Source organism: Cervus elaphus, chromosome 13, assembly GCF_910594005.1.
Source record: "Cervus elaphus chromosome 13, mCerEla1.1, whole genome shotgun sequence".
Taxonomy (NCBI): domain Eukaryota; kingdom Metazoa; phylum Chordata; class Mammalia; order Artiodactyla; family Cervidae; genus Cervus; species Cervus elaphus.
Window position 1 is genome coordinate 38,291,352 of NC_057827.1, and position 27,035 is coordinate 38,318,386.

The window sequence follows — 27,035 nt, forward strand, 5'->3', positions numbered from 1 at the left end:
GTCGGACACGACTGAGCGACTTCACTTTCACTTTTCACTTTCATGCACTGGAGAAGGAAATGACAGCCCACTCCAGTGTTCTTGCCTGGAGAATCCCAGGGACGGGGGAGCCTGGTGGGCTACCGTCTATGGGGTCGCACAGGGTCAGACACGACTGAAGCGACTTAGCAGCAGCAGCAGCAGCAGCAGCAGAGGACACCTGAACACAATTTGAATTATTTGTCTTTCTTTGTCTATGACAGGATCCTCAGGAAACTATGGGGGAGAGGATAATTGGCATTGAGGGATTTTAATTATTTATTATATTGTATAATATCAATATAAAATATAAACAATATCAGTATAAAGACTAGAATATAAAATCCAGCAATATTCATCACTCACCTGAGCATCAAGTTTCTTATCATATTCCCTTGAAATGATGGCTTGGACTTTCCCACCAACATACAAACCTTATCTATTATTTCTTATATGGAAAACAAAATAAAACAGAATTTCCTAAACCTCTCAGCTCATTCCAGTTATCTCTCCATGTCTCTGATTCTGTTTATGGAAAATTTATTTTTAAAATGTCACTTATACTTCTGGCTCCCAGTTCTCACCTCCTATTCTATTCAGTTCTTGTCAATTAATTTTTCCACAATTCACTGAGCTCACCTTTGTCAAAGTCATCGATGTTCTCCCTCCTGCTGAATTTAATGTCATTTCTGTCTTTTTCTTTCCTATACCCTCAGGTTTATTTGACGTCACGGCCTTTGCCTGTTTTCATAAGGCATTTAAAATTTTTTTAACTTGGGATAGCTCTCTGGGATAGCTCTTTTGTGACTTTCCTCTGATACCTTTGTCTGTGGCTTTTCAGTCTGTTTTCCTGGCCTCTCCTCTTCCCCAGGCTTAGCCATTTTCTTTATGTATACTCAATTCCTAAATGATGTCATTGAGTTCTATGGCCTTAAATACATTACTTGTACATTGATGACTCCCATCTTATCAACTCTTTCTACAACAGCAAATAACTCCAACATCTCAATGCCTTACAATAGACACGTGTTTCTTGTTAATGTTACATGAAGGCTGTGGGCCAATCACGGCTCTGCTTGACTAGGCTGGACTCAGCGTGACTTCTCATTCCAGGTTGAATAGTCCTTTTCTGGACTTTGTTCTTGTTGTGGAGGGCAGAGGTGGAGACAGCAACACAAACCATGAGATCACATTTAAAGCTTTGGCTCAGACATGCCCATACCCTCATGTGACCAAATCATATCTGTATCCAAATATGTAAGGTGGAGATATATTTTCCCTGCCAACGGTGCACAGATAACTCACATGACAGAAAAAGAGTGAGGATAAATCATCCTCTTAGAAGACAGGAGCAAGTAACGGAGAACGATAATCCCATCCACCGTGAACCATCATTGATCGTATACATTTACTTCCCTCCTGAATACATCAAATTCTTGCCCACAGGGAAATTAGTCTAAGGGTGGTTTTGCCTTTCAGATAGTCACAGGCTGGCAGCACTTCTGACAGTATAACTCTCTCAGGCACTTTATTGTGCTTGTTTAATCACCAGGTCCCCTACCTGTGAACCTTCTAGTTGAACTTTCAAACGTGCGTCCACATGTCCAACCACGTGAGTTCGCGCTTGTGTGTCTGACGTCGTACATTGTCAAGCGCGTGCCTCCTTTACAGGGGTTGTGCTTTTGTGTATTTTACTGTACAGTACTGTCTAGACTCCAGTAGTACAGTATCTTTAGTTCCAACCTAGGATATCCGGAACCAAGCATAACAGCCACGGCATATTGTGTTAGTTGGGTACTTAGGCTAACCCTGGTGAACTTAGAAACAAACTGGACTTATGAATGTGCTCTCAGAACTCATTTTATATAGAGCACATACTGTATTTGATTCTGGTTGGATCCAATAGACACAGCCACTATTTTCTTCAAGGCATCTCTCTTTCTCTCTCTCAACTAGATTTTAGGTACTTTGAACATATCGTGCTTCCATGGGGACATACTCTGATCTCTTTCCTTGAACCATATTTCCCAACGGGATAAAGTTACCGGGATCCACTTTAATCACATCAGAAATCTTAACGTCAGTCTGCTGGCAACACCCTTGGTTTGGTCTTTGTCCTGTGATATAGCATTAAAAGATCTTCTTATTCCGAAGAATATCCTACTCAGTTTAACCTTTTACAGGTGGGATGTAGGCATGGTTTCACTTTCCAACCTCAAGGACCCAGAATTTCTGAGCTTTCTACTTTGCTTTTCATCCATTGAAACAGGGAAATTCTCTCTGAGCCCATCTCTCACTCATGTTACTAGAGTTTCCTCTTTCAATTTGTTTGCCCATATACAGCAATTTGGGGCCACCAGGTGGTCAACAGTAAAGAATCCATCTTCCAAAGCAGGAGATGTGAGTTTGATCCCTGGGTCAGGAAGATTCCCTGGAGAAGGAAATGGCAACCCATTCCTGTATATTTGCCTGGGAAATCCCATGGACAGAGGAGCCTGGTGGGCTACAGTCCAGGGGATCACAAAAGAGTCAGGCACAATTTAATGATTAAACAACAAACAGTACAACAATTCCATTAGAAACAGTAGACATCAAACCTTTCACCACTGCCTTTCCTGGGTCTTGTTCTTCGTAGCCTCCTCTTCAGACTCCTATAAGCAGAGTACACATGGATGTATCAGCCACTTTCCTCCATTTCCATATGATGTGATCCTCAAATAGTAAGGCCTGGGAAATATCAATATATCCATGAAACACTGAACAGCTCTGTCACCTTTATTTTCAGACTTTCTCGATCAGCACTCCCAGCCTTGTCCTCTAGGCAGCAGCTCCTCCCTGCCTTACAGAACAGCAGCCCAAGCAGGTACTCGAAGCTTAATTGATCTGGATGTTTGGAATCAAACTTCATTAGCTCAAATTACTTCAGTTTGCCTAATTTGTTTCCCTATGTGAGCTCTGATAAGCTTGGTTTAACATCTTCTAAACTGTGGTGTTTATCATCATCAATGCCTACTCAAATTACCCCTGTGGAGTAATGGACCAGGAGAAAAATGGTTTAAAAGGTATAGCTATTTCGTGCGGATCTTTCTATACACATGCATGGAATGTGAAATACAAGTCACAAAAGAAGTATATTTACTTCCACAGGACAACTTTACTTTTAAAAAATGAAAAGCAGTCAGAAAAATTCTTTCAATCATTAATAATTTGGTTAAGTATTTTGAATTCCATGAATTTTGAGATTTTTTTTCCTACATGTAGATAGGAATAAGTCCATTGTTGTTTTTCTTCCAATCTGTTAAGAGACTTTTGATTAACCTGGGCCTGTTTATGTGTTTACAAATAGACATATTTGTGTTTGTGGGCAAAATATCCATCTGAAAAGAGGTGTGTCTCCCTAAGAATGACTATTGATCCATCCCAAGTGCAGAGAAACTTTTAGCATTGTTGAAAGTCCTATCTAGTGTCTGGAAGGAACCAGAAGCAATGGTTTTTCTAAGGAAGGGTGCAGAGGGGGAGAATTTCTTCTATACCTCTATGTTTAATTCCACATCTTTTCCAAAAATTAAAAACAAAAAACTGCATTGGCAGTAACAATCCCATATAATCAGTTTTCCCTTGGTGCTTAGGCTTGTTAGCTGTGCTGGGTATGCAGCTTCTATATCCCTGGAAATCTAGGTACCTCGATTTCAGTACATTGTAGTAGACAGGTAGGTGTTTCAGAGTTGTATCAACAGTTTGTCCATTTGTTCTTTCTCAAGTACAGACATTGGGAGGGAGAAAATGTAGCCATCACTGAGAACATAGACACCTACTTTAACATCATCACACTTATCTCAGCAATTTTGTGTCCTTCTAGAACCTGGGACATCCAGATTCATTCTGTGCAAATGCTGGAAGTTATGGGCTCCCAGTCAGGTTTATGGTCTCTCTTTTACACCGTCCGGATAATCTTTCTGCGTTGATAAAAATCCTCATTTCCTTGCACTCCATGGGTATACCCACTTACACTAGAAATGGACAAAAATAGGAAATTCAGATAATTAGGCACATTTTTTATTTTTAGAGTTATGTAAATAATTGTATTAATTCCAGATGTGGCTTGTGTACCAGGTACCCCTGGATGGACTACATGGGAGTATAAATGATGTCGGGGGTGATTGTGGTCACAATGATGTGCATATTGTGGCTTGGCTGGTTGATAGCCCTCACCAATGGAAGTTAGAGAAACATCTGTCTCTCCAGCCCCTTTCAAGCCTCCACCCATAGCTGCTAGCTTAAGGAGCTCCCAGAGGGCACAGTTCTCTTCAGAATCAATCTTGGAGACAGTGCCGACTGTCCAGTGTGATGGGTGAACTGCTTTCACCCCCCAGGGCACCCTCTGTGCTTCATTTTATTCCAAGCCTCTGTCCAGGCACTTCCACAGGTCAATAGGCACAGCCCCGGGGTTCCCACCTGCTCAGGAAATGCTGACCGCCCTGCTCGCCAGCCCTTGCTGCTACCTCACATGGTCAATGGACAGGGAAACAGCCACCCTCTTGCTTGGGTTTGACCCTTGGGTCCCTCAGCAAAGTTGCATAGGCTCAGGATTGCCATAGTGCTTTTATTTTTTAAAAAACTGCCTTATTGAGCTATAATTCATATACCATATAATTTGCCAGTGTAAAGTTCAATTTTTTTGCCTATTATTTTTTTCACATTAAAATTATTTTTCTAATTGAAGGATAATTGCTTTAGAGAATTATGTTGGTTTCTGCCAAACATCAACATGAATCAGCCATCAGTATACCTATGTCCCCTCTGTATGTAAAACAATTTTTCATCTCAACAATATTTAAGGGTACAATCCAGTGACATGGATTACACTCTAAATTTTATGAAAATGTCACCACTATTTCCAAAACTTTTAAAGTCATTCCAAGCAAAAACTCTAAACTATTAAAAAATACCTCTCTATTTCTCCCTCCCCTATCCCCTGTTAAACTTTAATTTATTGTCTGTCTCTATGGATTTGCTTATTCTAGGTACTTCATGTAAGTGGAATAATACAATATTTATCCTTTTGTGTCTGGATTCTTTCATTTAGTATGATATTTTCAAGGTTCGTGTAGTTTATCACAGGTACTAGAGCTTCATTTCTTTTTATGATTGAATGCTATTCCATTATATGGACATACCACATTTCATTTATCCATTCATCTGTTGATGGACACTTCAGTTGTTTCTACCTTTTGGTTATTGTGAATAATGATGCTGTGAACATTGGCTTACAAATGTCTGTTTCAATCCTTGCTTGCAGTTCCTCTGAGTATATGCTTAGGACAGGAACGCTGGATCATATAGTTATTCTATATTTAGCTTTTTGAGGAACTGCCAAACAGCTTTCCACAGCAGTTGCACCATTGTATATTCCTACCAGTAATGCATGAGGGTCAATGCTGTTGCTTTTATACAAGTAATATTCCCCATCCTGTGAACTCTCTCCACTCTGACAGTGCCCTTCCTCAAATGCTCGTGTGGCAGGATCAGGCCTGGAAGCCAGGGCTCTTGACTCCCCATCCAGTGCATAATTCAGATTGGATTATCATCTTTGGATGATATTCCACTGTACCCTTCAGCTCTCATTGTTTGGGGGTGGTTTCTTTCCCTGAAGATTCCAACCTGGCTTGTGATTGCACCCCAGGACCTCCGGGTGAGGGTTGGAATGGAGTCCTTGCCCAATGTGGGGGAAGGTTTGTCTAGACCATCTGCCCTTGTCTCTGTATCTTGCTCCTCTCTGTTTTTCCTTGTTAAAGTCTTCACCCTTTTCCTTTGCTCCCAGCATCCTTTCTTAGGTCTAACCACTTACTTTAGCTGTGTTGTCGCTGTTGCATTGGGCTCTCTTCTCTGCCCCCAGGGCCCCACTGGGCAGATCAATCAGAAGCTCAGCCTGGACTGCCCATCTTGTGCTGGAGGACTCCACCTAGGAAGGCTGAGACTCACAGCTTGGCTACATATCAAGGAGAGAAACATGGATGGGCATGGAACAGGTTTTTGGGTTCAGTGGCCCTAAGATACCTTCCAACCCTCAGAATCCACAAACCTCTAGAACTCTATTCATAACAGGAAAATATACTTCCATGTGGCATTGAAGCAAATTAGAGGAAATGCATTGGAAAGGGGACAGGCTTAGGTGTAGCTTGATTAATTAGGGGCCTGTATCATGCATCGCAGTACCCCTTCACTGCTCTTGCTGTGGTCCTACATTAGAATTCAGCTGTTGCAGAGATTTAAATAGTACCTGTTCCCCTGAAGGCAAACTTCAAGGTTCATTCATTTGCTGTGGGCTAATATTTTTCCCAGGGGATAAAGTGCTAGACTGTCAGCCCCTGGGCTTGGAGAGACTGCATTTACACAGTACAAGCAGAGCCTAAGGCGTCTCCTTGCCCCTATTTTTCTCTGCACTGGGAAGGAGTTTTACACTTCCCATGCTTCCACTGTTTGATGGGAATGAGGGTGATGTGGTCTTTGCTCTTCTGGGAAAACTTCACATAGAAGACAATGGGACATCATCTCTGTTTCAACCTTGCTCTTGTTAAGAAAAAAAAAAAAAAAAGATGCAGGGATTTCCCTGGCAGTCCAGTGGTTAAGACTTTGCATTTCTATTGCAAGGGGCATGGGTTCTGTCCCTGGTCAGGGAACTAAGACCCCACATGCCTCACGGTGTGGCCCTAAAAAGATTTTTTTTTAAAAGAAAAAGAAAATCAGATCACTGAGATTTTTTGTTGTTGTTGTTAAGAGAAGGCTTAAGACTGGAAAGTATAAGCAGCAATAGCAGGACTCCACATTTGTAGGGCTTAATATATGTTAGAGCCTTTTCATACTTAATCATTTATTTCATCATAAATCTATCTTGAGTGGTTTTGGTAGGACAAAACTTGTTATACCTACCTTGTGTGAAAAGCATGTGTTATTTCAGCAAACAAGTATTGGGTACTGACTAAGGTTTTCTTTCTAATATTTATGGAGTGCTTACCATATGCTAGGCAGCTGCTACTTGCTACCTCATCTAATGTCCAAAGTGACCCCATGAAATAGATCCTATTATTAACCCTATCTGGCAGATGAAGAAATGGGAGCACATATAAATGATGTGCTTTACCCAGGATGTTAGTAAATGGCAGAACTAAGATCTGGATTGTGGGGTCTGACTCCAGAACCTGGGTCATGGGCTGTTCTGCATCTGACAAATTCACACTATGAATTTCATGAGCAAATAGTTATTCATTGCACTTGAGAAATGCTGTAAAAGAAAAGGACGATGTACTGTGAGGAAAGAAAATAAGGGTGCTAACTTAGTCTGGGGAGTAAGGAAAAGCTTCCCTAGGAAAGTAACACTTAAGTGGAAGCCGGAAAGGACAGCAAAGCAAGACAGGTGAGGGGAGGAGAGACGGCCAGACAATGAGAAAAGCCCAGGCAAAGGCTGAGTGGTGGAAGGAGGCTGGTTCTTTGAGGGACCTGAAAGAGCTTGGCTTCTTCACTGAGTAATAAATATGGGGGAGCAGGAAGAGATGAGGTTAAAGAGATACAGCCAGAGATGACTTTGTAGTCCATAGTAAGGATTCTGCTGGGTCTCAGAGCACAGGCCATCAACCTACTGGACTCATCAATTTCACTGTGGCTGCTGTGAGGAGATATGGGCCAAACGCAGAGGTAGGGAGGATGGTCAGGAGACTGTTACAGTTCCTGCTGGTGAAAGGCTGGAGATGGAGAGAAACGGGCAGGTCAGGGGGCCTTTAGAAGGTAAAGTCTCAGTGACTGTCAGCAGGAAGGATAGATTGTAAGGAAATATTTTTACAAGGCATTCCTTCACCAAGTAATCCAGTGCTAAAGTCATTCTTTTTTCATTTGCGAGTGATATTAAATTCTGATGAGAGTAAAAGTGGAATGGATTAAGATACGGCCCATGTAGAACCTCTCTTCTAGTGCTATTATGTCTTCAAAAGGAAGGAGATATATTTTCCACACTTGTAGAGACCCTGAAAATATTCCTTTTGGGGGTGGGGAGGAATCAGGGCATCCTGTAGATGTTTGGAGGATACAGCAAAAAGAGAAGAAGCTTTGTAACTGTGTGTTGGTGTGTGTATCTCTGAGTGTGTGTGTGTGTGTATGTGTTAGAAGCCAGTTTGTGAAAATCAGATCGCAGAACTCCTGAGAACAATTCCAGGCAGTGTTTCTAGGATGTTGTAAGAGTCCATGTGAAAGGAAAGAAATCAACTGCTTGCTTGAACTTAAAGGATGTGCTTTAAAAAATTTACTTGAATTTACTAGATAAATTCGCCATTGAGTGGATATAACCTAGTCTAATTTTGTCCTAACTTGGCACCCAGCTATTATTACATCCTGGCTAGTGATAAAGTGGATCATCTTATATAGTTTTCCAGTAGTCTCACATTTGAGGTTGCTTTGAGCATTTCCTTCCAAGCAGTAAAATTTCATTGGTTGCAGGTCCTAGAACTATCCTGACTCTTATTTGTCCTATCCTTGTGGTAGTGATAATAGCTATAGAATAAGCCTAAAATAGCACATCCTGCTGGGAGATGCTACCACATTCCAACGAAAGCCACCTAAGTTTGAAGGTTTTGGTTCTGCTAAGTGACTACTTATTTGATAAACTAGAAAGGGAGGCAAGTCATTGCCTCAAAAAAAAGTGCAAGTGGGTGTCAGGGTCTTTGTCACCAAGCTGTTGCTTCTTCTTCTTTGTTTAAAAAAATTAATTTATTTTACTTTACAACATTGTATTTATTGGTTTTGCCATACATTGACTTGAATCCACCACGGGTGTACATGTGCTCCCCATCCTGAACCCCCCTCCCACCTCCCTTCCCATCCCATCCCTCTGGGTTATCCCAGTGCACCAGCCCCGAGCACCCTGTCTCATGCATCGAACCTGGACTGGCGATTCATTTCACATATGACAATTTACATGTTTCAATGCCATTCTCCCATATCATCCCGCCCTCGCCCTTTCCTACAGAGTCCAAAAGACTGTTCAATACACCTGTGTCTCTTTTGTTGTCTCGCATACAGGGTTACCGTTACCATCTTTGTAAATTCCATATATATGCATTAGTATACTGTATTGGTGTTTTTCTTTCTGGCTTACTTCACTCTGTATAATAGGTTCCAGTTTCATCCACCTCATTAGAACTGATTCAAATGAATTCTTTTTAATGGCTGAGTAATATTCCATTGTGTATATGTACCACAGCTTTCTTATCCATTCGTCTGCTGATGGGCATCTAGGTTGCTTCCATGTCCTGGCTATTATAAACAGTGCTGCAATGAACATTGGGGTGCACGTGTCTCTTTCAGATCTGGTTTCCTCAGTGTGTATGCCCAGAAGTGGTATTGCTGGGTCATATGGCAGTTCTATTTCCAGTTTTTTAAGGAATCTCCACACTGTTCTCCATAGCGGCTGTACTAGTTTGCATTCCCACCAACAGTGTAAGAGGGTTCCCTTTTCTCCACACCCTCTCCAGCATTTATTGCTTGTAGACTTTTGGATAGCAGCCATCCTGACTGGCGTGTAATGGTACCTCATTGTGGTTTTGATTTGCATTTCTCTGATAATGAGTGAAGTTGAGCATCTTTTCATGTGTTTGTTAGCCATCTGTATGTCTTCTTTGGAGAAATGTCTGCTTAGTTCTTTGGCCCACTTTTTGATTGGGTCTTTTATTTTTCTGGAATTGAGCTACAGGAGTTGCTTGTATATTTTTGAGATTAATCCTTTGTCTCTTTCTTCATTTGCTATTATTTTCTCCCAATCTGAGGGCTGTCTTCTTGAACAGTGTTGTTTCCATGTGTGAGAGGAGCTGACTCATGAGACAAGAGAGGTTGCCTTGAACTTCACCACATTAGGCCATGACACAGAACCCAAGATGAGCAAACACATCACACAGCCCATAGAGCCCACCCAACACCTTGAAATCACTTTGTTGAAAGAATCCTTCATTGTGAAATTTCTCCAAGAAATGTGATCTGCTTGATTCCATAATAAATCACTCTGTACTTTTTCAGCGGACAATATTTACTTGATTTGAATAAATGGCTAGTGACAGGCATAAGGAAGCTCCTCGTTAAAGTGCATCAATTGATTAATGACTTAGGCCCGAATCACATTACAGCTTTTGGCTGCATTATTAGTCATTTCAAAATAATGGCTTCTTGTCACTTTACAATGCAGTTTCCTATATGGAAACTCAGTTATAGTCACATAAACTTGGAAAGGTTAGGTAGCAAGTATGTGACTTCACTTGCTCTGTGACCATACAGTGACTTTGACTTTGCAGGAAAAATTTATGAAGTGCTTGGACAGGGTGCCCTCAGGAGCAATCCCCAGTGATATGTAAAATCACAGAGCTGGGTAAATCCTTAGATCATTTCCTACCAAAGCCCTTAATGTTACAGAGGAGGAAACTGAGGTATAGAAGTGACGTCAGGGCTGCCCACCCTGTGTCAGCATATTTCCCAGATGACTCTGCTGTGCCTTGTACTGAGCTAGGTGCTGGAAAAATACATGACTTTGGTCTTAAGTCTACCCTCTAGCCGGGGAGATAAAACTGCACAAAAGCATTCAATGATAGCATATGGCAATATATTAAGCAGAAGCAAGTGTGGCCCAGGTTGAGTTTTGTAGCCGTGCTCCACACTGGGGTCATTCCACGTGCCAGGGTGGAACATGGAGTAAGTTCTGAGGCTGAGCAGAGCAGTGAGGCCATCGTCCCACTGTGCAACACAACGCTGGGCCATGTGTGGCTTCAGTCTGGGTCACGTATGCAAAACTGCCGGGAGAGTCAGAGACTCACACTTAGAGCGTGACTGTGAGATCAGAGAAGCGTGAAGTTCCTTCCACACGAGAGTTTCTTCCTCTCCACTCTGGAAATGTCTTTACAAATGGAAGATTGGTACAGTACACCAGTTAAGAGCAGTGGTTGGAAGCCCAGATGGACATAGATAGGAGTCCCAGCCCTGCCACTTTGTTATTGTATGACTTTGACCAAATTATCTCACTTGAGTTTTATTTCCTCATCTGTAAATGCAAATAATAATTAATGACTGCCTCACATAATTTTGTGAAGAGCAATTGAGATAATGCATAATGCACAGCCCCATGTCTGCTAAGAGCTATGCTTATTATGGGGATCCATTATTAATAGACCCAACTTAACTATGCTGTTTCCTCATTTGCTGCTAGCAATGAGAGAGAGAAGAAGAGAGAGGGTATGTTCATGTATGTGCTTCCATACACCATGTTCTGGCTATGTTAGCCATCAAGGAGAGAAATCTGGATGTGAAATCCAACTGGTTTTACAATGAATAGCTCTTTAAATGGCCCCAAACAGCAAATGATGTTAAGATGGAAACAAGGAACAAGGAAACCATTTGTAAGTGGTCCTGTCAGTTGTTAGATGTTTACCAATCAATTTCTTTTTTCAGGCCCAGAGGAAGCCTATATTTCCCAGACTCTCACTGGTGAGTTCAGACAATGTGACACATTCTGTCCAATAAGATGTGGGAAGGGGTGATGTGCTCCACTTTCAAGTTGAACATAAAACCATCGGTGTGATCCCCTACTCCCTCCACTCTTAATTCATCTCCCATGGTCACGTGTCCCAGATGGAATAACTACTATGTAACTACTAACTGGAAAGAACACACATCCCTGGGTCACTGCGTGTAGGGGTCTCAGCTCCACAACCATGTTAACATTCAGTGAACCCTCACATTGCTGAAGGAACTTAGAATACATTCCCTAGATTATTTATTCTCAGTGAGCCATTCATGGCCAGTCATTCAGTAGCATGCTTCATATTTCTGCTAACTTTTTATACATTTGTGCCTACCAATGAGCATTCAAACTTCTCTCTCCTGTAGTAATCCAGAATTGTTTAAGGTAGATGATGAGTAAATATTTTTATTGGGATTAAATAGTGATCTTTTGTGGTTATCCATTTACTTCTTAACTCAGATTAGATTTGCCTTTTCACCACTGAGTATTACATTGGTGGTGGGTTTGTCATAAATAGCTGTTGTTATTTTGAGATATGTCCCCTCTATACACACTTGGGTAAGAATTTTTATCATGAATAGATTTTAAATTTTATCAAATGCTTTTTGGCATCTATTGAGATGATCGTGTGATTTTTATCTTTTGTTTTGTTGATGTGGTGTATCACATTGACTGATTTGCATATGTTGAACTATCCTTGTGATCCTGTGATGAATTCAACTTAGTCACGGTGTATGATCTTTTTTATATGTTGTTGGATTTGGTTTGCTAACATTTTTGTTGATAATTTTTGCATCTATATTCTTCAGAAATACTCATCTATAATTTTTTTTTTTTTGGTAGTGCCTTGCCTGATTTTGGTATCAGGGTGATGGTAACTTCATAGAATGTCTTTGGGAGTGTTCCCTCTTCTTCAATCTTTTGGAAGAGTTTCAGAAAGATGAGTATAAGTTCTTTTTTGTGTGTTTGGTAGAATTTACCTATGAAGCCATCTGGTCCCTAGACTTTTGTTTGTAGGGAGGTTTTTATTTATTATTACAGATTCTATTTCACCTGTGATAAATCTTCAAATGATCTATTTTCTCTTGATTAAGTTTTGGTGGACTAGATGTTTCTAGAAATGTGTCTATTTCTCCTAATTTATTGAATTTATTGGATTATAATTGTCAGATTAGATTTGGGAATGATTAGAATTGATGTCAAAGAAGGTTTTCTCTCATCCTCCAAACCCACTTCAGTATTGAGTAAATGAGAAAGCTGTAATAGTTTTTAGTTGTCTAGGATAACCTAGCTCACTGGTGGAAGCATGAGGATGTGACTTTTCAGTTCAATGCTCTTTCCACTGCCAAGTGCTGCCTCCAGTCATCTAACGGGGTCAGGAGGAGTAGGACACAGAAGAGTAAGTTCTGTAAGGGAGAAAGTGCCAGAAAGTATCAGGAGCGCAAAGTAGACTCTTGCAGGGGAGGGGTATAGAATTTACAGGTAAAGACCACAAACAGGAGGGGAGATATACAGCTAAGTGTGCAGGAATGGAGGGGCAGCTTCATATAACTTCATTCTTGCTAAGGCCTGAATTGATTATGGCACATGACATGTTCCAAACACAGCAGAAACAATATCACATGTCCCATAAACTCTTCTACAGTGTGACCTTATTATCTCCCATCAAGAGATGGTGTCTAAGTCCCCTGCCTTGACTCTGGTCTGCCAGTGACTTTCTAATGATGAACAGAATGTGTCTGAAGTGATGTGTGTGACTTGCAAGGCTAAGTGCAAAAAAACCGTGCAGCTTGTCCAGCTCTCTTGGAATACTTGCTGATGGAACAGCCAACCTTCACATAGTCAACCTCCACATAGGAAATATAGACACCCTGAGCCCATTTTATATATATATATATATATATATATATATATATACATATATATGGCTCCAACTGAGCTAGTGGAGGTGATGGAATTCCAGTTGAGCTATTTTAAATCCAAAAAGATGATGCTGTGAAAGTGCTGCACTCAATATGCCAGCAAACTTGGAAAAGTCAGGAGTGGCCACAGGACTGGAAAAGGTCAGTTTTCACTCCAATTCCAAAGAAAGGCAATGCCAAAGAATGTTCAAACTACTGCACAATATCACTCATCTCAACGCTAACAAAGTAATGCTCAAAATTCTCCAAGCAAGGTTTCAACAGTACACGAACCAACTTCCAAATGCTCAAGCTGGATTTAGAAAAAGCAGAGGAACCAGAGCTCAAATTGCCAACATTCGTTGGATCATAGAAAAGGCAAGATAATTCCAAAAAAAATACTTCTGCTTTATTGACTATGCCAAAGCCTTTGACTGCGTGGATCATAGCAAACAGTGGAAAACTCTTAAAAAGATGGGAATAACAGACTGCCTTACCTGCCTCCTGAGAAATCTATATGCAGGTCAAGAAGCAACAGTTAGAACCAGACATGGAACAACTGACTGGTTCCAAATTGGGAATGGAATAAGTCAAGGCTATATATTGTCACCCTGTTTATTTAACTTAAATGCAGAGTGCGTCATGTGAAATGCCGGACTGAGTGAAGCACAAGCTGAAATCAAGATTGCTGGGAGAAATATCAATAACCTCGAATATGTAGATGACACCACCCTTATGGCAGAAATCAAAAAGGAACTAAAGAGCCTCTTGATGAAAGTGATAGAGGAGAGTGAAAAAGTTGACTTCAAGCTCAACATTCAAAAAATGAAGATCATGGCATCCGGTCTCATCATTTCATGGCAAATAGACGGGGAAACAGTGACAGACTTCATTTTCTTGGGCTCCAAAATCACTGTAGATGGTGACTGCAGCCATGAAATTAAAAGACATGCTCCTTGGAAGAAAATCTATGACCAACCTAGATAGCATATTAAAAAGCAGAGACATTACTTTGCCAACAAAGGTACATCTAGTCAAAGCTATGGTTTTTCCAGTAGTCATGTATCGATGTGAAGGTTGGACCATAAAGAAAGCTGAGTGCCAAATAATTGATGCTTTTGAACTGTGGTGTTGGAGAAGACTCTTGAGAGTCCCTTGGACAACAAGATCAAACCAGTCAATCCTAAAGGAAATCAGTCCTGAGTATTCATTGGAAGGACTGATGCTGAAGCTGAAGTTCCGATACTTTGGCCACCTGATGCGATGAACTGACTTATTGGAAAAGACCTTGATGCTGGGAAAGATTGAAGGCAGGAGGAGAAGGGGACGATAGAGGATGAGATGGTTGGATGGCATCACTGACTTGATGGATATGAGTTTGAGAAATCTCCAAGAGTTGGTGATGGACAGGGAAGCCTGGCCTGCTGCAGTCCATAGGGTCACAAACAGTTGGACATGACTGAGCAACTGAACTGAACTGAGTGACTCCTTTGACAGATACATGTAGTGGTAGTGATGTTTTGGGACTTCTAAACCCAGGAAGAGGACCTGGCAGCTTCTATTTTTGCTCTTTGGAGGAGTCTAGCCTTTATGAAGAGAGTCCAACTATCCTTACCTAGATGGCCATGCCAGGAGAAGCTCAACCTTGCCATCTGGACAGGCCACATGGAGGAGAACCCAAGGCTCTGGCTGCCAGCCCCAGCTGCCAGCCCATGCCAACCCGCCAGTTCTATGAGTAGGGCCATCTTGGAAGTAGATTCTCCCACTGCAGTCAAGCTGCCCCAGTGCCAGCTCATGGAGCGAAGGCGAGCTCACCTATGAGACCAGCTCAAATTGCAGAATCACGAACAGATCAATGTTATAGTGGTACTGTGAATTTTGAGGGGCCTTGTCGTGTAGAGACAGAGAACCAAAGTAGTAAGAAAAATGAATAGGGCTGGCCCTCTACTTGAGGAAGTAGACCAAGTAAATACCAGGGCAGAGGCTTAGGAATTCAGGGACAGGCCAGAGCATCAGATTCATAAAGGTGGCTGAGAGAGAAAAAACAGTTTCCAAAAGGAGAGTCTGTAGCAAAAATTAGACAAAGTGGAAGAAGAGAGAGCAGGGCCAAGGAGACGATCGCTGAGACAATGGTAAATGAAGCAGGTTTGGGATTTTCTTAAGTGTCAGACCAAAGATTTAAATATTCTTTTCCATTATGGTTTATCATAGGATATTGAATACAGTTCCTTGTGCTATACAGTTGTTTATCTACATTTAAAAGTTTACATCTTAAAAAAAAAAAAAAAAAGTTTACATCTTTTCCCGAGGGGCGATAGGAACATCACGTTCCCCAACTGATCTTGGTCCTCCTATGCCCATGGAGGCTTGCTCCCTCTCATGTTCTTAGAACACTAGCTCATCCTGATAATGATGAAATATTTTGATATATAAATTTTTGAGTAATTTTTATTGACATGGTAAAATGTTCACAATATCATTTATTTTTAAAAGAACCCCAAACCAGCTGTATGCCTGAAACTAACACATCATAAATCAACTATGCTTTAATTTTTTAAAAGGCTAAAAATGGTTTAAAAAAAGAGAGAGAGAGAAAGAATCCAAAACCATACAATATCCATAATATTTAAATATGTAATAGGAGTGGAATTTTCATTATTTTAACTGCTGACAGTAACATTCCTCTTAGGGGGCAAACTATCCTTGCTTTAGAAAATAACTTGACATAAGTTGTTGGGTTAGAAGGGAGATCTGGGGGTGGGAGAGCTCATAGGAGCTTAAGCAATAGTAGGAAGCAGCTAAACTGCTCTGCAAGAGGCAGGTTCAGGGAAGGATGGCAAGTGAGGTCCTCCCAGGCTGAGGAAAGTAGGGCCAAATGTGGCTGGCGGGGATTCTCTGGCAGAGAACTGTGAGAAGGACCTGGCTGATGTCCTACTTGAAGCTGCTCCATGCAGTGTATATTTCTCCTCACCAGCCTTCACCTTGACATAGGCACAAGTGTTTCTTATAAGTGAGGTTGTGTGCATGTGTGTGCGTGCACATACACAAGTGTGTGTGTTGGGGTAAAGAGCAGAGATAGCGTTTGTGGAGGTAAAAGCTGGACCTAAGAACTGACGATCAAGGAGCAAATTTCTCAATCTGCAGCAATTGAGGGGAAGGCATTGGACTTCTATAAAGAGTGGAATGGGGTTGTTATCATTTTACCTAGACCTCAAGATCTGTAGCTATATAGCTAGAAAGAAGAATCAAATGTTAAGATGAGTTGTCTCATGGTAAGGATAATTTTCTTCTTTAAAACTTTCTCTATTATCCATGTTTTCTACTATGAGCATTTATTATTTTTAAAGTCAAGAAAAAAAAAATTTTAAACTGACTCATTCTGAACCTCCCTGACTTTAGCCATCAAGTTAGGAAGGATTTAACAAATCAATCTCACAGTGAGAGTTAATGACTAATAAGGAATAAGGCCATACTTGCAGGAACACACACATTTTCGCAGGGGACTCCTAGAGACAGCAATTCTATAGGACAAAGGAATATAATTTCAAGGAGAGTAAGACAAGCATGATTTGAACAAAACAGCTCTTTGTTCTACCTGCCTGAGACTAATCTTTTCCTTTAGCTAAAAATGTGGATAAATCCCGAAATTGGAGGAGAATTCTATTTCATGAGTGATGTCTAAGGAAAGGAGAGCTCTTCAAGGTCTATATACATCTTCCTGTGGAAATTCTGGCTCTATTAGGGAGAATAGTGGGTCTTGAACTGTTATGGATTATTTTGTATTGGAATTTTTTATTAGATCTTGGGAACATTAGTCTTCCTTGCCCTCCAGTGTGGACAAAATCCCAAATAACTAGAAGCCCAGGATTTATGGATGTACCATTCCTGAGGCCAGGGACCCAGCTACAGCCCTAGGTCCTAGCCTGAGACATACAAAAAGATTATTATTATTAATGACTATCATAACTACTGATAAGTATTTACAAGAACAGGTCTTGTTCTAACTTATTTATGTTGTGTATGTGTGAACATTTAAATTCTACTCTCTTAGAGAGGAGGGGAAGAGAGAGAGGGAAACAAGGAGTTTTGAGGTTTGGAGTTTTTCTTCTTCCTTGTTAAGAGGATGCAGCAGGGGTCAGTAATTCTTTCAGAATTCAAGTGGGGACCCCTTGGAAGTGAACAAAAAGACTTTCATGTTTCTCTAGCACATGAATAAGGGCTTGGACTCCTGGCATCCCCACTCCAGCCTCACACATTACATGGATCTTTTGGATCAGTCTTGCTTTGGGGTTTCCTTTGGAAGCATTTGCACTTTGGAAGTGCTTCCTTTGGAAGCACTAAGAGGTTCTAAGAGGCCGAGAGGCTGAGCCGGTTCCCAGAAAGGCTGCTCCTATCCGGCAACACAAGAGGGCAGTATTTCAACAGGCCTGAGATTTCACATGCATCATAGCGTGTGCATCCACTATCTTCAGCAAAAAGCCCCGTTGGACTGATTATTTCAGCTCAAGAATTTCAGAGTCCAGGGGAGGATGCATTTTAATGACTCCAGGGAACGGATCAAATTAAACACATTATCCCGGATTTTCTTCCTCGCCTCCTCTCACCCGCCTGCTCCGCGGCGGCGTCTGTCTGCGCTTCGTGGGTCTCAGCCCCCGCCCTGAATCGGCGCCTCTGCAGAGCCACAGTCCTTGCTAAGAAACCAAGGGCCAAAAAAGGAACCAAGGGCCGGAAAAGGTTTCTGCCGCTTGTCTTGGTGCAGATTCTCCAAGGTCACCTTCCAGCAAGATAAACTCAGGAATCCCTGAAAGTGGCGTGCCCGGCCAGCATGTCTGCAGCTGGACAGGGAAAACCAAACCCAGGTCCCACAGCTGGCGCATACTTCTGTTCTACACACTGTTGTAGGAGCTTTACATATATTATCTCTAATCTTCCCAACAGCCTTGCAAGAAAAATACTTTTGCCAAAAGGCTGGTGAGGTTTAAAAAAAAAAAAAAGGTTAAAAAAAAGTTCAATATCAGGAAACTAGTAAATGCTGAGCTGGGACTTAACACCAGGATGTCTGGCCCCAAAGCCTGGAATATACATCTCATTTGTGTACTCAGTCATGTCTGACTGTGCCCCCATGAACTGTAGTCCTCCAAGTTCTTCAATCCATTTGGGGCTCTCCAGCCAAGAATACTGGAGTGGGTTGCCATTTCCTCCTCCAGGGATCTTCCCAATCCAGGGATCCAACACAAGTCTGCAGCATCTCCTGCATTGGTAGATGGATTCTTTATCACTGAGCCACCTGGGAAGCCCACAGAATATACATAGCACCCTCCTAAAGCTGAGTCCCTACTTCTCTTATCCTTGGTAAGTTGCCCATGACACTTGGCTAGAACATGAAGTGCACACACTAAATGATTTCCCTAGTTGGGGGCAGAGGGGTATGCTGCTTCTTTGGGCATCTTGGGTACAAACTTCAAGTTCTTTTCATTCTTATCCTTTGCAGCTCCTGGAATATCCTAGCATTTAATGGGTGCTCAGTGTTGCAGAAACTAACTTGCATTTAAATTCTGTTACCACCCTTTGGATTATTTGACAGATTTACTCATGATTTTAAATTTTTTGTTTCTCTCACCTATATAGAAATTGTTTTTGCCCAGCTTCTTGTAAAAACACTCTCAGAAACCTGCAAAGAAGTGTTGTATTTGCTTTCTCAGCTTTATTTTCACTGATAAAATATATGTGATTTCTAAAAAAAAGAAAAAAAAAGAGGCAGATCAATCAAAACAAACAGCTGTAATCTGATTTTAGAACAATCTGCACGATAAGAGTAGGCCAAGGAGACATAATTTCCTATCACAGTGGGATAACATGCAAATGGAATTTAAACTCCAAGCTCCTTTCCCTCACAGAATGTCAGAGAAGTACCCAGCAGAATGTGTTTATGAATGGAAAAACCAATGGTGTGATATTTTCTCTTAGGTTATTCTCAATCTCGTTTTCATAAAGGGACAAAATAGCTCTAAACATTTCTAAATATTTCACTCCATATGGCCTGAATCCCAAACTTAAAAATATCTACCAACTTCCCACAGGGAAGGTTTTTAAAAGAAAAAGAAAGAATCCATTTTGTTGGAAAAATCTCCTCAGAAAAGTTTTCCCAGGGTGGAATATGGGCTGCCTGCCTTGTAGTGTTGTTGTATCTGTTCATTTGAAGACTGGACAGTTGTTAGCCGTGGCATGAAGGTGTTGCAGTAGGTGGAAAGTTGGACCAGAGAACCCCTGGGGAAGGTTCTGAGATTCTTGTGAACGAAGCCCATGAATGGTCATTGCCTGGAGCCTTAACAAATTCCACCATGTTATTTGGTGAAACACCCGGAGCACTGGCCTAACCTTTCTTGTGCTGTGTGAGAGGGCTATTCAACCTTCCCCAGAACCATTTTCCAGCTCCTGCAAACCAGGGCAGGCCACAGGCTGTGAATCATACTTCAGAGAAGAACGAGAGAAACTGCAGTCATTCAAAACGGGTCCCCACCGAGAGAAATGGGTTAGGAAAGCGTAGCTGTACTTAAAACGAGAAAGTTCTATGGTTCTCCTCACTATCTCGAAAACCAGCTGGTGCATGACGGATGAGATTTTTCAGCACAAGCCCTGTAATTCTTTCCTTCAACTGTGAACCCAAACCCCGTGTCCCTAGCAAGGGAACAGACAGGCCGATACACTGATGCACTCTTCCAAGGCGTGCAGGACGCTGCAAGTTTGTGGTCACTCACAGACGAGCAGAGCAGCAGCCCCCACATCAAGCGGCACTGGACATTTAATTTACTATCATCCTTTCCTTCACCTGTTAAATACTGCGTGTCTGCGATGTGCCAGGCACTGTGGCAGGTGTGTGGGGGAGAGCAGTGAGCAAGGAAGACGAGGTCCGTACATTCTAATGGAAGAGACAGTAAAACAATGAATAAACAATAAAATAGTAGTAATAACTGATATGAGGAAAATAAAACATGGAAGTTGGAAAGAGAGGTTCTGGGTAACTTCTTTAGTATGGCCATTGAGGGAAGCTTCTCTGAGGAGTGGGTTGAATGAGAAGAAGCCAGCCAGACATAGAGTAAGAACACTCCAGGCAGAGAGAAGAGTGAGTTCAAAAGCCAAACGGTGGAGGCCTCCGTGGACTGGAGAAACAGAAAGAAGGCCAGTGGGGCTGGTGCGTCACGAGTGGAGAAGACTGGGTGTGAGATGAGGTCAGTGGGAGACGCAGCTGTGATATAACCAGGAAGCGACTGAATCTCGACTGCATTTTGGACTGTGACACCAGCCTTTTAAATTTTTTTTAAACAAAATCTCTTTTTATTATGAGACATAAAATTATTCTGTCAAATTCCTATGAAAGCATCTGAAGACAGGCCCTCAGTTTCTGAACTTGTATGGTTGCAGACAGGCGCCGAGTTTCTGGATCATTCTTTGAGTACCTGGCACTGGGGAGCTCAGCCTTCCTTAGTTTCTCCCCTGACTCAGTTTTCCTAAGTGGTGTGAGGTAAAAAAAAAAAAAATTGTTTTTGTCCTTCATCAACTTTGAAAAAACATATCAAGCATCCATTTTCTCTGGGATATAAGTGCAAGGCCAATATTTCAAAATCTCCCCAACACCGGTAATTTTTTCCATAAAACCCATCTGAGGGTTTTCCTTCAGAGTCCCATCAAATCAGCACTCTTTGCTGATCTGAACAGTTTTTAAAACATCATGCTATTATAGCTAACAGCCAGGAGAGGAACGACATCAGGGGTGGGGTTTAGTACCTGCTGAAGCCTCAGCCTCTGCCGCACACAGCTCCACCTCACTAGCAAGTACACTTCCCCCCTGCATTTTCCATATTACATTTATATCCTATTTATAAAGGTACATAGAAAAGTATTAGTCTTAGAACACAGCTTTAGATAAGAAACAACCAAAAGACAACTACAGAGAGTCCCTGTGGGACTTGATGCTTTAGAAGGTGGTCTGTTCTCCCATGGGGCTTCCCTTGTGGCCCAGTGGTGAAGAATCCACCTGTCAATGCAGGAGATGCAGCTTCAATCCCTGGGTCAGGAAGATACCCTGGAAGAGGAAATGGTAACCCACTCCAGTATTCTTGCTGGAAAAATCCCATGGGCAGAGGAACCTGGTGGGCTCTAGTCCATGGAGGTGCAAAGAGCTGGACATGACTTAGTATGCATGTGCTCTTCAACCATGTGCTACACGCATGCTAAGTTGCTTTAGTCACGTCCGACCCTATGCAACCTTATGGACTATATATAGCCTGCCAGGCTCCTCTGTCCATGGGATTCTCAGGCAGGAATACTGGAGTGGGTTGCTGTGCCCTCCTCTAGGGGATCTTCCTGACCCAGGAATCGAACCTGTGTCTCATGTCTACCTGTATTGGCAGGCGGGTTCTTTACCACTAGCACCACCTGGGAACCACACTTAATGTAAAATCAGGTTCACATTCCTGTTGGCCTTCATCTTCCACCTTCCTCTGTGGCTCTTTCATTTTAGAAAGAAGTTCCTCTCTGCTTTGATCTCTGCCCTGCGTCCAAATCTTACTGTGAGCTGGCTGCCAACCAGTCCTATCAAGTCATCCCAGCTGGTGGTTCAGCAGCCTGGAGTTGAATCCTAGCCCGGCTTCTAACTAGCAGTTTGTCTTAGACATGCAGCTTAACTTCTCCCAGTTAGAGATCATTCATAAGACCTCTAGACTTGCTTAACAGCCAGCATGATCATTTGACTAGACTGGATGGTGAATGATTATCCTTGTGTGGAGCAACTCTAAAGGAATGGGCATTTAAAAGATATGAGAGAGACCTTTGACACAATGTGGGCAAGCCTGTGTATTGACATAGGATCCAGAAATATTCATCTCTGTGCTCTCTGGACTTTGCTGTATGTCTGGACCCTTCTCTTAGTTAGAACATTCAAATAGGAAAAGGACGAAATGATTAGTATTCATTTTTGTTTGACTTCCAAACCAAGTTCTTAAGAATTAAAAGGAAAGACCTTGAGAGGAACAGGGCATAGTGTAGGCCCTCACAAAGGTTAATAAGAGTTGGAGGGTGAGGCTGATGGCGGTGCCTTCCTCTTCAGGAGAGAGTATGAGAGTCTTTTGGGGTGGGGAGGGTGAAGGAATCAGAAGGTGATTCTGGACACAGCTGTGGAGGTGAAACCACATACAAGCCCCTGTGTCCTTGTCTTTGGAAGTAAAATGCTATCTCAAGAGTTAATGACTGGGAAATGTGAAGACGAAGAAACAGAGAATTGCTGTTGGGCTAAGGAACTAGTCACAATTTAGACTATAATTCCGCCATGTAACAGAATCACCAAATTTGTCTGAAAGATACAGATAAAGGCCTGATGAACATTCTTAAGTTGTTTTTACCGGGAGATGAAAACTGCTGACCACAAGAACATAGACCCCAGACTGGTTGAAACCAGAAGGTTGATGATGCTTGAAACTTCACCTTGATGCCAATCAATCCAAGAACTGTCCACGAGCTGATCACACCCTGCTCCTTGAACACCATAAAACTCCCCTACCCGCTCCAGGGTGGATCACATGGTCTTCAGGGCATTAGCCCATTGTGGCCCCCTTTGCCTGGCAAAGCAATTAAAGCTACTCTTTTCTACTTCACCCAAAACTCTGTCTCCATGTTTCTGTTCGGCCCCGGGTGAACAGAGGTCATATTAAGAAGCAGCTGACTGAGGTGAGGGGGCCCCACAAATGGAAGCAATCACTAGAGAAAGCAATCACAGCACAGTCCGCCGCTCTGCCCACTGCCTGTGGCTTTTCAGCAGATGGATGCCCACGGGACTCTAGACGTGGCCCAACCTCCCCCCAGACTGTCCTGGGTGGGGCATCTCTCACCCTTGTCATCCTTCTAGGACCCTAGCAAGCTCCTCCTTCAGGAAACAAAGCAAGGGATGGAAGCCGAATCTGGCCTCTCTACCTGACACTGAGTTGAAGCTTGGAGATGGAGTTTTGGGTGAAGTAGAAAAGAGTAGCTTTATTGCTTTGTCAGACAAAGGGGACCACAGAGAATGAATGCCTTCAAAACCACCTCCGCCCTAGAGTGGGTAGTGAGGAATTTTATAGTAATGGTTCAGGGAGGGCGTGATCAACTTGTGGACAATCTCCTTTTTTGGGGGGATGGGGTTGGAATTGCTTTCATTGGGTGTTCTGTCCTCAGAGGCAGCCAAAGCCAGGCACTTCCACCTGCCACCTGCCTGGATTAGTGGAACATGCAAAGCTCAGTAGAAGGGCGGAGGTGGGGGTGGAGCTGCTGGGGCTGGGGGTGGGGTGGGGGGTGGAGAGGAGGGGATGTCAGGCCCACGAAGGGTAGAGGCCTGCAGGAGCCCAGCCGTTCCTGGCCGGCACGCCCGAGAGCTGAGCAGGTGTAAGACTTTCACCAGGAGGGTCTGTCTCCCACCCCAGGTCTGGGGCCTTGCACTTGGGGTGCAAAAGGGGACAAAAAAGGCACTTACTAGGGAGCTGAGGCTGGAAGGCTGAAGCCAGAGGCCTGGGGTCTGGGGGGCCTGGCCTGGGCTGGCTGGGTCTGCAGGGGGCCTCATCTTCGCGTGGGGAAAGCCTAGGAGAGCAGCCTTCCTGAGCAGCCTAGGAGAGGCCACTGACCAGGACTCCCCACACAGCCCATGGAGCCAGTAGGTGGGTCCTTGAGACGGAAGAGATGCTGGTGTGGACATTTTTCTGATTGGTTGGTGGTGATGTAAGGGGTAGTTACCATCATCAACCTTCTGATTCCAATTGGTCTGGGATCTATGCGCTTGTGGGCATTCACTTAACCTCTCCCACCTGGTGTGGGTTTCAGTATTGCAAAAACAACTCAAAGGCACTATGTATATTCCTTGAGGGGGCAACCAGGACCCTGGCCAAGACGGAACTATTGTTCTTATTTGTTTTTTTCTTCCTCCCTTGTCTCTGCGTCGTTTCCCTTCCATGATTAGCAACTGTTTGAACCTCTCTGTTGGAACTCCGGGAAGGTCTGGAAGGCTGAATGAAGCCCATTTCCTAATATCAAGAAAAAAAAGGGGGTACACAAAAAGGCTTTTGTGCCTGGGAGCCCCATAGGATCCTGCTGGGTTTCAAGACCTTGACTACAGAGGGGTGAATGGTGTAGGAGAAAAACAGTGCTGAGACCTGTGTGGGGCTGCGTCATGGGGAAAATTGACCTTATTACACATTCTCTGTGATCAATTATGATGACTGGCGCTGGGCGGGGAGGATGATGGAGTTTGAAGGAATCCAATATATAACATCATTTCCCCTAACATTTGGAGTGCAGAGGTATCTTGAGAGGCAGACAAGCAGTTGAATTTGGGGAGCCAGAAACATGAGACTTTGAATAAGTAGTTTTAGGCCTTAGGTGAAATAAACATGAGTCACATGTTTTGTTTTGTTTTTTGCTTTGGGGGTTTATAGGACTTCGTTGTGACACATGGCTGGTTTTTACAGTTACGTGATTGTCTTTTGACCAGTGGGGTTGGACCGGCAGCTTAAGGCTTTAGATTTTAGTAAGCATAGTCCAGTGGGATTTTGACCTAGCAGTTAATGGCAACTTTATCCACAGGCAAGTAGCTGTTTATAAACAGGCAGGACAGCAAGTGCCAGCCTTACAAACAGGCCAGAGCTGCATCGGCTTCAGTAAACACAAGGAGCTGAGGCAAGGTTTTTGATTAGACAGAAAAGAAAATGTTCTTAGATGTCAGCTTTTAAGGTGAGGGAATGAAACAATTTTTGTTGTTGTTGCTTGCCTGCAAATCTATAATCTAAGACTTTCAAAAGGAAAAGAAGCTACCTTTCATGTGTCCTAAAAACCATTTATGTGTGAGGTTCTCATTTTAAAAAATGATGTGCCAGGTATAAATAGGGCTAGATCAGCCACACAGCTCCCGTTCCTATTGTATTTTGAAAACTCAACAGGACTGTAACCAAGTATAGACAGGAACATTATAAAGTGATAATGTGGTCATCAAAAGGACATACCCATTCTAAATGATTCTGAACCTAATAACAGAGTTCACGCGCTCGCCACAGGCTGTGGGAGGGGCTGCTTTAGGTGGATCTCACCAGCAGGAAGGGGAGGGGGAGGGGGAGGGGAGGGGGAGGGGGAGGGGAGGGGGAGGGGAGGGGGAGGGGAGGGGGAGGGGAGGGGGAGGTGCTCCCAAGTTTGCACAGGTGTGCTGCTCAGGGCTCCAGAGGGCCATTCCAGGTGCAGCGGCCCACGGCCGCCATCTTGAAGAGCCAGGGGCAGGGCTTTTGCACAAGGTCTGCAGAGCTGAACTGTTGGATGCAGCCGTTTTGGGAGGAAGAATTCTGGTCTGAGGCCTCGGCCTGCAGCACCCTGTGTGCAAGTGAAACTAGACGGAACCCAAAGGAAAAACAAAAGGTTAGACTTTGTTTTACTACTCAGACGCTATTGTTGTTTCCCAGGAATTGTTAATGAGCTTTGCTGGTGATGCTAAGGTTTTTAAGTAAGAATTCAATTCCTTTCATAGGTACAGATTGTTTTATCATCTTTGGTTATCTAATCATGGTCATTTGGTCTTAAAGAAAGTGCCTGTTCCTTTAAGCTGTACAATTTGACAAATGTTGTTCATTATTTTCCTTTCTTATCCTTTTAATATCTGGAGTGATACCCCTTGTGGTTCCTGATTTTTTTAATTTGTGTTTTCTCTTGTTTTCTTGGTTTGGTTTGTTTAGTAAACCTTTGTTAAACTAAAGGTTTGTTTATTTTATATATCTTTCAAAGAATCATTTTATCAGTTTCCTACTGCCACTGTAATAGAGTACCACAAATATAGTAGTTTAAAACAACACAACTTTTTTACCTTAGAGCTCTGGAAGTCAGAAATTAAAAATCGGCCTGGCTGAGCTGATGTCAAGGTGTTGGCAGGGCCCATTCCTTTTGGAGGTCCTGAGAGGAACATCCATTTTGTTGCCTTTTTTCAGTTACTGGAGGCTGCCTGCATTCTCACTGGCCCATGACCACTTCCTGCATCTTTCAGCTTCTTGTTTCTGTTATCACATCTCTGACTCTGAACCTCCTGTCCTCTCTAATAAGAACGCTTGTGATTCCACTGGGCCCATCCAGATGATCAGGATAATCTCTCTGGTTCAAAGTCTTTAAGTAATCACACCTGCAAAATTCCTTTTACCAGCTAAAATAACATATTCCTAGTTCCAGAGATTGGTTAAAACATGGGCATCTTCAGAGGGCCATCACTCGGCCTATTACACTCAGCTCTTGATTTCATCACTCTTCTCAACTGTATGTCCATTTCCTATTTTATTGATTTTCAATGTTTCTCTATTATCTTCTTCCTTCTTTTTGCTTTAGATTAACTTACTCTCTTTTCCTTGCTTCATAAGGTATAAATTTGGATTTTTTGATGTATTTTTTTATATTAAAACATTTAATGCTATAAATTTCTCTTTAAACACTGCTTTAGGTACGACTCAAATTTTGGTATGTTGTGTTTTCAACTTCATTCAGCTCAAAACCATTAATTTTTTTGGTGATGTCTTCTT